The sequence below is a fragment of the Cryptomeria japonica genome, chromosome 8 (assembly GCF_030272615.1).
Source record: "Cryptomeria japonica chromosome 8, Sugi_1.0, whole genome shotgun sequence".
NCBI classification, from domain to species: Eukaryota; Viridiplantae; Streptophyta; class Pinopsida; order Cupressales; family Cupressaceae; genus Cryptomeria; species Cryptomeria japonica.
Window position 1 is genome coordinate 368,036,232 of NC_081412.1, and position 12,571 is coordinate 368,048,802.

The window sequence follows — 12,571 nt, forward strand, 5'->3', positions numbered from 1 at the left end:
TGATCTATTGCACATGTACTGATGCAGTTTATTGGGTTTTGAGATATTTATCTCTAGTTGATTAGTATGAGTTTCATGATGCTATGTGGAGATTCGGTTGAGTTATGAGGTCCAGTATGTGAACTGTTTTTCAGTATTCTATGTTGCAGAGTTTTAGTATTTAATTCATATTGCTCTGAAATGATTAAACTCGAATTGTGGATTTTGTTGAGTATTTGGGACATTCATTGTGTGTCCTCAGATCAAATGGTTCATGATTTGGAACTTCACAAGCGTACCTTTTAGTTTGTTAGTTAGTGTTCTTGAGCTCCGATGATGGTGTTAATGATGATTCTTATTATCTGAGTTGTTGGCGGTGATTGCGGTGGAATTCATGTTGCTTGTTGACGTTCTCTAATCGTGTCCAGTGCGTTTTGGTGGTCTGCATTGATTGTGGTGCGTGTTATTGAATATTTTATTGGTTTGATGTTATTCTTTGTGTTATACGACATATTCAGTGTGTAGTGTGTTGCAGATGATCTTGGCAAATTACTTGGCGGTGTTGCATGTTTGAGGATTTGATTGGGGTCCATGCTATGTCCTTGTTGACATTGTATTGGTCTGGTTATGGATTTATGTATCGTGTGATGTAATTTTATAATTAGGTCTTATGTGTTGATGCGGCCTTAAGGGTCAAGTTGATGATTCATATAAATAAGTGTGTAATCATGTTAGTTGTGTGTCTACGGTTGTGTTTATGATTTGTGAGAGTATTGTATGTGCGAACAAGCGAATCTATCATTCAGAAGTGTGGAAGAGCAGAGAAGAGTTATTATGCAGACAATGTTCTTAACTAGAACTATAATCACGCATTTGGAGATGCTATTCTTTCAGTTCATGTAATTCAGATTGTTGTCCGAGATTTGTAAGGCAGTGAGCCTTCCTAGGGTGGTAGCCCTTTGTTTTTTTGAGCAGTGAGCTCTAGGTAGTGTGCCTGAATGCATGTGCATTCCCCATTGTAATATTTTTGCATACTATTGCAGAGTATCATCTTATTGTGAGTAGGTTCACATTGTGGTTTTTCTCTTAACTAGGCTTTCCACATCAAAAATCTATGTGTTATGTGTGTTGTTGATGTGGTGATTATTTATGTTATGGTTTTTCCTAATTGGATCTAAAGTTAAAGTTAATTTGATTGAGTTTGGTGAAAATTGATTCGCCCGCTCTCTCAGTTTTCTTTCTTCTTTGCTTCCAACAATTGGTATCAGAGCTAGATCCTTTGGGAGGAGCTTGGCCACTTGAGGAGATCCAGGATGATAGCTATTTTTTTCATGGAGAGTCCAAGATTTGATGGAACTAATTACACTATATGGAAGCACCAGATGGAACTTCACTTGAACTATCTTGGAGAATATTATTGGAAGATCACAAAGAATGCATACATTGTTCCTCCGAATGGTCCTGTTACTATAACTAAGATCAAGGATGCTGAAAGTAATATTAGAGCTAATTGCATTCTTGAGTGCCCTAGCTGATGTAGAGATGACTAATAAGATGGGATTGTAAACTACACATGAGATTTGTGTGAATCTTGAAACCATGTATGAAGGAGATAAACATGTGAAAGTTGCTAAATTGCAGAGCTTAAAAGGAAAGTATGAGATGCTGAGAATGGGACAAGGTGGGAATATTACATCCTTTATGGCTAAAATGAGTGATCTTATGTCGAACATCAGATGTGCCGACAGAGTTCTTGAAGAAGATGAGATTGTGGCTAAAGTGTTGAGATCTTTCCCTCCTTATAAACATAAAGTTGTTTCTATTGATGAGATCCAGGTTGTGACAACTATGACAAGAGATATGCTAGTTGGTAAGCTTGCTGCTTTTGAATTGAGTGAACTTGGTGAATCACATGGTAAAACTGAGACTGCATTTAAAGCTATTGTATCTAGGAAGTAGAAATATAATCCGAGAGAAAGTTCAACTAGGACATCCAGATATGAAAGAGAAATGAGAGAGATGGAAGAACAAGAAAGAGATATAGAAGAACTTGAAGCACTTATTGCCAAAAGATTGCCTAAGGGAGTCAGTAAGTATGAAGGGAAGTTACCTTTGAAATGTTTTCTTTACAATAAGATTGATCATTTTGCTTAAAGGTATCCTGAAAGAGAAGAAAAAGTGTCAAAATATGATAAGCCTTACAAGCTTAACCAAAAGTATAGATATCAGAAGAAATGCTATTATGTTGTTGATGAAGGTGTAACAGATGAGGAGTCTGAGAAAGGGAATTCTGAAGATGAATTTGTGTTCATTGCTATCAAGGAAGATGATCTGATATCTACTAATTGTACAAGCTGTAATGTTGAAGAGAAAGATTTGGCTACTAAGATTGATGAGAAAGATGAATGGGTGATTGACAGTGGTTGTTCACATCATATGATAGGAGATAAAGGTAAATTTGTGAATATAGAAAAGTATGATGGCAGTTTGGTGATATTTGGAGACAATAAAGCTTGTGTAATCCATGGTAGAGATTCTATTTCTCTTGGTGGTAAGCATAATATTGATGATGTTTTATATGTTGAAGGTTCAAAGCATAATATTTTGAGTGTTGGACAAATGGTTGATTAGGGATATGATTTACAATTTAAGAATGGGAAATATAAGATCATGAATGACTCTGGTATAGAGATTGCATCAAGTACTAAGACTAAAGGTAATAACTTTCATCTGAATGTTGGGGACAAAATTTGCTTGATTGTTTAGATTGATGAAAGTTGGTTGTGGCATAGGAGAATGTGTCATGTTAACTTTGACAACATTATTAAGATTAGTTCTACTCAAGTTGTTAGAGATCTACCTATGATAGTGAAGCCTACTAATCTAGTATGTAAAGAATGTCAATTGGGAAAGCAAACAAGAATTTTATTCAAGAGAAAACTGTATACATCTAATGGATTGCTAGATCTTGTGCATAATGATCTATGTGGACCTTCTAGAGTAAGAAGCTGGCAGGGAGACATATACTTTATGTTGCTGATTGATGACTATTATAGGATGATGTGGGTCACTTTTCTAAGGGAGAAATCTGAAGCACTGGAGAAATTCAAAATATTTAAAGCTAAAGTGGAGACAAAGACAAGATTGAAGCTAAAGTGCCTAAGGTCTAAGAGGGGAGGAGAATTCATTTCCAGTGAGTTTAATTCTTTTTGTGAAGAGCATGGAATCCAGAGACAGTTATCTACTCCGAGAACCCCTAAGCAAAATGGAGTTGTTGAAAGAAAGAACATAACTATTTTGGATACTGCTATAACTATGATGATTGAAGGGAATTTCTCGCATATCTACTAGAGAGAAGCTGTTAGCATTGTTGTATACACATTCAACCAGGTGGATATAAAAGGTGATTCCGGTAAGACCCCTTTATGAGCTATGGTTTGGTCATGTTCCTATAGTTAGATATTTCAGAATCTTTGGAAGCAAATGTTATATCAAAAGAGATGAGGATATAAGTAAATTTGATGCAAGATGTGATGAAGGAATCTTTTTGGGATATTATACTAAGAGAAAATCCTACCGGTGTTATAACTAGAGACTGGGAAAGATAGTGGAAAGTGAAAATGTGAAGGTAGATGAGAGTCATGGGAAGGAAATTAGAGCATGTGGATATGAGTTTGATGATTAGGATGTTAATTCAGAGAAAGTGTAGAGTTTGAGCATGAAGCAGAGTGATCTGGTAGAGATAGAAATAGTGAATGTTGATGTTGGTGTTGGTGAAGAAGTTCAAGAGCCTGAAAATTAGAATAATCAGAAGACCCCAAGGTATGTAAGACTAAATCATTCAGAGAATTAGATTATTGGTGATAAAAATAAAGGTGTGATGCATTTCTAAGATTGAGCCTAAAGATGTTGTTGAAGCCTCCAAAGATGTAAATTGGGTCAAAGCTATGAAAGAAGAGTTAGATCCAATTGAGAAGAACAAAACATGGGAACTTGTTCCTAGACCTAAGGACAAGAACGTAATTGGTACTAAATGGGTGTTTCAGAATAAGATGAATAAAGCTGGAGAAGTTTTCAGAAACAAAGCAAGACTGGTATGTAAGAGATATTTACAAATAGAAGGTATTGATTTTGAGGAGACTTGCTCCAGTAGCTAGAATTGAAGTTGTTAGACTATTTCTTGCAGATGTTGCTCATAAGAAATTCAAGGTATATTAGATGGATGTGAAGTTAGCCTTTTTAAATGGCGAACTAGAAGAGGAAGTCTACATTGAGCAACCAGATGTATTTTCATTGACAGATGAAGAAGACATGGTTTGCGAATTGAAGAAAGCATTGTATGGACATAAACAAGCCCCTAAAGATTTGTATGATAGATTGGACAGGTATTTGATGAAGTTGGGATTCTTTAAAGGTACTACTGATAGTAATATGTACTTTAAGATTGATAATGATAATATTTTGATTTTTCAAGTCTTTGTTAATGATATTATTTTTGGAGGAGATGATGATTTGAGTAAGATGTTTGCTAATGATATGCAAAAAGAGTTTGAGATGTCTATGATAGGTGAGATGAAGTTCTTTCTGGGATTGTAAATTTCACAAATTGATAAAGGCATTTTCATATCTCAATCTAAGTATGTGAAGGAATTGATGAAGAATTTTGGGTTAGATGATTCTAAACCTATTGGAACTACTATGGTGACTGGATGTAAGATGACAAAAGGTGATGAATCTTCGAAGGCTAACTAGACTTTGTATAGATCTATGATTGGTGGATTGCTATATTTGACTTAGACTAGACCTGACATTATCAATGTTGTATGTCTTGTTTGTAGATTTATGGTTGAACCTAAGGAAAGTCATGTTACTGCTATAAAGAGGATATTCAGATACTTGAAGGGAACAATTGATTATGGTTTGTGGTATCCGAAGGAAGATGATTTCACTTTGAATGCTTACATTGATGTTGATTGGGCAGGTGATGTTGATGACCATAAGAGTACTATCGGTGGAGCATATTTTTGGGAAAGAAATTGGTTGCATGGACAAGTAAGAAGCAATATTCTATTTATTTATCTATTGTAGAAGCTAGATACATTGCTACTGCTAGAAACTATACTCAAGTACTTTAGATGAAGCAGATGCTGAAGGATATTAGAGTTGTTTATAATGAGCCTATTGTTATATATTGTGACAATTCTAGTGCTATCAATATTTCTAAGAATTCAGTGTTGCTTTCTAAGACAAAGCATATATCAATCAAGTTTCATTTCTTGAGAGAGAAGGTGAATGAAAAAGAAGTTAGATTGGAGTATGTATCTACATAGGAACAAATTGCAAATATATTTATCAAGCCTTTGCCTGCTGATATAATTGTATATTTGAGAGAGAAGTTAGGGGTGATCACCCCTCCTACTTTGAACTAGATGCATTGAGCTACATTGGTCCGGTGGAATTCATTGTCTTATCCTGTTATCTGGGTTGATGAGTGGGTGATGTTGCTCTGGTGGAGTAGTCAGTATATTGTTTAGTTGATCAAATTTATAAGTTTATCCTAAGGGGGAGATATTGTGTTTCTGTAGAGGGAGAGATGTATGAGAGAATAATGATTTGTATGTGTCTTTGACATTGTTGTCAAAGCGGGAGAGATGCATGTGAAAAACGGTCTTATCTTTCTATTGCAGATGAGCTATGTATGTATGATCTTAGGGGGAGATTGTTGGATATTAGAGTTGTTGGAATGTGTTGTTGTCATTGATGTCAACATATTCATGTGTCAAGCAGAGAATTGGTGTATTGCAGATTGTTGGTTTTGGTGATCTGTTGCAAATGCATTGATGCAGTTTATTTCATTTTGAGATATTTATCTCTAGTTGATTCAATTTGAGTTTCATGATTCTATGTGGAGATTTGGTCGAGTTATGAGGTTCGACATGTGGATTGGTTTTTCAGTATTCTATGTTGCAGAGTTGTGGTATTGATTCATATCACAACATAAGCATTTGGAGATGCTATTCTTTCAGTTAATGTAATCTAGATTGTTGTCCGATATTTGTAAGGCAGCAAGCTTTCCCAGGGTTGTAGCCCTTTTTTGTTTTAACAGTGAGCTCTAGGTAGTGTGCTTGAATGCATGTGCATTTCCCATTGTAATATTTTTACATACTGCTGCAGAGTATCATCTTATTGTGGGTAGGTTCCCACTATGGTTTTTCCCTTAATCATGTTTTCCACGTCAAAAACCCATGTGTTATGTTTGTTATTGATGTGGTGATTATTTTTGTTATTGTTGTTCCAAATCAGATCTGAAGTTAAAGTTAATTTGATTGAATTTGGTGAAAACTGATTCACCCCCCGTCTCAGTTTTCTTGCTTCTTTGCTACCAATAGAATGAAGGGGCCCACACAATCACAACTCGACATGAAAGGGCCATAGATAAGTTTCCACCTATATACCTACATGCACTCGAACAAAGTGGGCCCCATTGTCGAAGATCAACCAAAAGTCAAAATTGAGAATAAAATGACTTTAATTTTTTTAGTCGGACGCGATCACATGATATAAGACATGAGATTATTGGTGGATTCCACATTAGAGATAGAAGGATCAGGAGAAACACAAAATTAGGAACAAAAGCGATACACTTCCACCTTTTCAATCGGGTGTGATAGGCTGATAAGAGACTTGGCTAGGCCCCACATGGAAACCTATTATCACCAGATTGTTAAGAAAGGTTTATGGTTGCACTGAAAAGCTAGTTTGCCAGGATATCAAGGTGCTAATAAAGAAAAAAGCTATATTGTCGAGCTACCATCTCACACTAAAACAAGGGCTATATCGTCGAGATCAAAACATAGTCACATTGAAAGAATGCATATCAGTATAACAATGAAGCCCCATAGGAGATAGATGGGGTCTTAGCGAAAGAACATGTCTCATCAACAAAGATATCTGTCGATGAGACAAAATTTATCTCACTAAAAGCTGCCAACCATGAGAATTTTCAATGGATTTCAACCTGCAGGATTCCTGAAACAATTCTAATGGAATAAGCACATTGTGAGATCAATGTAGGACTTGAAACCACCCTATTACACCTTTGCAATCACCTTTGCAATTCATTCCACTTCATCTGCAACCTACAAGTTTACCTAGTTGACTTCAAGGTTGACATCAATGAAAAAATTTGCCAACAACTTCTTTCTTGGTACAAATGCAAGTAACACTGATAGTTTGTTCTCTCAAAATGAGTCACCCCTGTAGAAGTTTAAAATCAATGTGATCCTCTTATGATTATTTTCCTTATTAATGGTAATTCTATAAGGAGAGGTTTAATGGATAATTTATTGGGTCTTAATTTTTGTATGATTGATTTATTGTGTACAACCAAGGTGGATACTTCTCTTATTCAACATGATTCTCTTTCTATTTGTGGCTTTGATAATGTTGGTAAGAAGACCGTAGGTAAAATTACCTTGCCTATTAAGGTAGGTCCCATTATTTTACCTATATCTATCCATGTCACGCTCAATATTATTACATATAAAATTCTTCTAAGTATACCTTGGATTCATGCTACATAAGTGGTTCCTTCTACTCTTCATCACAAAAACAAGTTTATCTATGAACTTTGTAATTTTTCAAGTGGAAATAAAATCTCAATCTCCAATTTCTTCAATTATTTCTCTAATATAAACTAATTAACTAACCCCTACTCCTGAAGAAGTACTCCTTGAGGATTATTGGGGATTATTAGACTTTACACAATTATTTATTGGTTAATACAAAATTCTTAATCTTTAGATTCAAGCCTCAAAAGATCCTAGTCTGTCATTTGTTCAAGCTTCTTTTAAATATAGTCCAACCTCTTATTTTAAGACATGTCTAGATTTTGATTGAGGCTCTTTAAATTTTAATCCAATTCAACCTAAGGGTGAACCCTCTCCTAACATTTCAATACTTACTAAAACTCCTACACTTCATTTGGGAAAACAATATGGAGTCCGTTTAAAAATTATTTCTAAACATGGATACAATGGACATGGTTTAAGATGTATACAATAAAATACTAAGGTTCACAAGAAATCTACATCACACTTCTCTAAGGAAGGTCTAGGTTGCCAACGTCTTGCTTTGTCGACATCCCCTTACCCATTTTCTAGTGCATCCATTTCTTCTTCCAAATTTTCATTACAAAAAGATAATATCTTGTCTAACCTTATTCAAGAAAATTTGATTACCCTTTTGGCCCAAATGAAGGATAAAACATAGGCAAGATCTTGAGAATTCCTCTTTTTGCAAGAATCATCAACTCCATGGTCATTCCACTAATTAATGTCAAGATTTGCATACTAAAAATCAACAATTCATTGATTTTGGTATCATTCAAGTGATGAGTGAAAATGAGTAGAATTTTTATAATCATCATTCTAAATTACATCTAAGTTCCTATTATGTTGCTCCTCACTATGTGATATTGGAAGCTTGCCTTTTAGGGGCTTATTGTCATTCATTGTGGTATAATTTTAGGTGCAATAATACTTGGTGAGAAACATAATAATATTTGTCTCTATTCTTGGGGGAAAAATGGTTTTTCAATCATTCCAAGTATTCGTTTTTCCTTTGTTGATTTGCATCTTTAATTATTTGATGTCCTTTTAGGCATATAATTATCCTTCATGCACACACTTGTGTGTTCCTTGGTTAGGAACTATTCTTCCTTGAAATGATATGTCTTTTTTGAATTATCTCTCCTTAGTGAATGTGTGCAATCCTTCATCAAGAATCCACTTTTTTATAGCAATAGGGAAGGTGTGTGTTCTTAGTATCCTTCCTCTTTCAAAGATGTCATATTTATTAAAGATCTCCTCCCTCCTCAGAGGTATAAATCTTTAGGTAAATATATCTTCCTCCTTTCACTATTCATCGCTTGGAAAGATACTTTTACACTTGTTTCAAGCTATTATTTTACAATTATTTATTTCTTGCTTCAAAAGAGTTGTGCCTCTTTAGCTTGGATTTATGTACATAAATTCTTAAAGGATATCTCCTTGGTTTTGAAGGGGTTTATCCTTGTTTTTTATTTATATCTTAAGACATCGACATATGTCTATATTCACATCTTAAGGGTGTAGTGCCCTGCCAAGACAACCTCGAAGGAATAAAACTAAAACACTAGAAAAGAGTGCAAACAATTTTTTAAAAAAAAATTATTTAGTTTAATGATAAATTGAGTTAACATTAAGTTCAGATTACACAGTGGAAGACTTAACTAACACCTAAGGGGTTTCCCAATGTGGTTACTTGGTTCACCACTAACTCAACTCACGCTAAATACTCCAATTAAGTTGATTAACATAATAACATAATTATACTTAATCAATGGTTAAATTTATTCGATAGGTTAAAATATAGATAACATGATTAAGTTCATTCATTACAATTTAACTATACATTACATCCCATCTTAAATTAAAACATATTCCATACATGCTTTGTTTGCATTATAAGATAATAAATACTTTGCATTTCACTAAACCCACATCCTTCATGATCCATATTACGACATCTAATTAGATAACTTCATACATGCATTTAAGATTAAAATCATCTAATCTACATTTTACATTTTAACAATAATGCCATTCATACATCCAAAATAAAAAGGAACCAGATGAACACATACACCACACAACACCAAAATGATATTGGAGTTCAACCCTAATGGGCTACATCTCTGGGTCTGCTTCAACTATAAGACTCCTCTAATAAATAATAGGGTGAAGAATACATAAGGTTCACATCAATTACATCCTGCCATCAAGGCGTATAAAAACAAATAATACATATGTCCCCATCATTACATCATGTCATCAAGGCGTACAAAAACAAATAATACATATGACCACATCGGTCCAAAAGATTCAAGAATGATCCAAGAAGAAGAAAGAGGATCCATCTGAAACATGAAATGGAGCAAATACAAAAGAACAACTGGAGTAGCAGCGAAACTAAATCCTTGCAACCCATCATAAGAAACTCATGGTCTAACATGAATATTAGGTACTCTCAAAGGCATAAGCAATCAGATATGACTCCATAATAGTGCTCCTAGCGAAAACAACACAAACTGCACACTAGTGAACATAAGGGACGAGTGTCATCACATAGCTTGGTATGGTTACCCTGGCAGGCCTCCATAGGTCTCAACCCCCATCCACTAGGTTACCCTGGCAACCTCTCCCGAACTTTCGGCCCCATCCAAATCTCATGTGGACCCAAACATCCTTTCATGAAGACAAGGTTGTTGATTTTCCATTTCAGGCCTTCTCACTGTGTGTGTGAAAAAGTAAAATAAGTCTATAAGTTGTAAGACACAAAACTTCAATTAAGTCATTACATGTATGGTTAGATAGATATAAGCATGAATAATAAAACCATAACAAATCAACCAATTTCCTTCTAAAAGATACGAGTATAAGATTGCTCTCAGATTTGTATAAGTAATACCAGTGACTAGACTACACCAAGATGAAGGATTTAATCTATATGAGCATGATATTAAGCTAAATAGATGCAAGATTGATGAAAGATGGATGAGTAGTAAGCTATATGAATTCAAACAATCATGAAATATGCAAAAAGAATTTAAACTAAAATGCAATAATCTCAAAAAGCAAGCACAATATCTTCAATGACTCCAGAGCAAAAACTATATAATAACAATAAATCTCCAGGGTCTTTTGAATGAGAAATGAAGACTAAATTTATAGAGAATCACAAGAGAGATCAAGAAAAAGAACAATTTAAGATAATTGAGATAATTGAGAAATCAAATTCAGTTAACCTTGAGATAAATTCCAATTATAGTTGAATTGAAATGCATTCAACTTATAAGTTTGAGTTTGCATTAGAAATATATTTCAGTTAATTCCATGCACTTGAGATAAAGATAGGTAATTATTTGATTTATTAAAGAAAAGAGTCTTTTCAATGCAACCAAACTTCTTTTCTCAAAGGCTTTGAGTTCCAATTTTAGAGAATGATTAAATTCCTTTTAATTGTTTTTCTGATTTCAAGTTCTCAATTTAGAAGAAGAAATAATATCTCAAGTTTGATTTTTCTCTCAATTCAATTCATTTATTTTATTTTCAATTTAACTCTTGCTTTGTAATTAATTCCTCTTTTGTAATAAATTAATTCCTTTTTTATGATTAAAGGGCAAATTTATTAATTAAATAAATATGCTAGGATATTTAATAAATTAAATAGGATAATTGATCAAAATGATTTTCTTGGAATGATTTAATTAATTAAATAAATATTAAATTAATATAGAATAATTCACTTGCCATGTAATATTTGATGATTAAATAATTAATTAATAGTGTGCTCAAAGTTGATTTAATTGTCTTTGGTTAGGACCTTGGTGATGTTGTCGAGATTAGGGGTCCATGGTCTAGATGACCAATTTTAGGGTATTACATTTGCCCCTCTTTGAATTAATGTGTGAGTAGCGCATTGGTTCAAAGAATAGTTGATGTGTCTAGGAGATACCAGTTCTGAACTTGATTGATCACGAACCAGATGAAGAGTGAGGTGTTTAGCTAGATTTGAAGCGATGAAGCTAAAAAAAGTTGATTAAAGCGATGTCGATCTTGAACTTGATTGAACTAGGACTAATGAAGAGCGAAGATACCGAACTTGAACTTGATTGATCAAGAAGCGGATCTTACTAATCTAGAACTTGATTGAACTAGACACAGTGAGCGAAGATACCGAACTTGAATTTGATTGATCAAGAAGAAGTTCTTATTGATCTAGAACTTGATTGAACTAGATACAATGAGCAAAGATAAAATCAATCTTAAACTTGATGGATCAAGACAAGATGAGTGAAGATAAAGTGTCCAGCTTGATTTGAAGTGATGAAATTGAACACCTTCTTAGATTGAGCATGTGATCAAAGATACTCTTTAAACTTTTGATTGAGTTTAAACAAATAATCAACTTGATGAAAATCGATGAAGCTGATTAATGTTAATAAACTAATTCAGATGAAGGAAAATATCAGCTTGATTTGAAGCGATGAAACTGATATGCCCCTAGCGATTGATTCGATTCAGATGATCGAGAGATCTCAATTTGATATAAAGCGATGAAGCTGAGATGCCCCTTAGAAATAAGAATTTATTTGATTTTCTTTAGTTGAAAATATTTTTGCTCAACTTTTGATGAAGATTTGAAAAATTTATGGACTTTGAAGATGTGAGGTCATGAGGTCATGAGTATGCCCCCTCGGGAGTGAAATCAAAAGAGAGCGAGGGTACATGATTTTAGGCAATTGTTGGTGATGATAATTATTTGAGCACAAAGATTGAGGTGGAGGAATATTTGAAGATGTAGCGATGATTGATGAGAAATTGAGCGCAAATTGAAGAAAAGAATGAAAATTTGAGGAAAGCGCTAAGTGGTCGCAGTTGTGCGAAATTGACTAGAAGAATGATCTCAAATTTTGATTTCAATCACAAAAATGGACTCAGGATAGGCAAATTAGCTAAGGGTACAATTTTCATGTCCATCGGAACAAGTT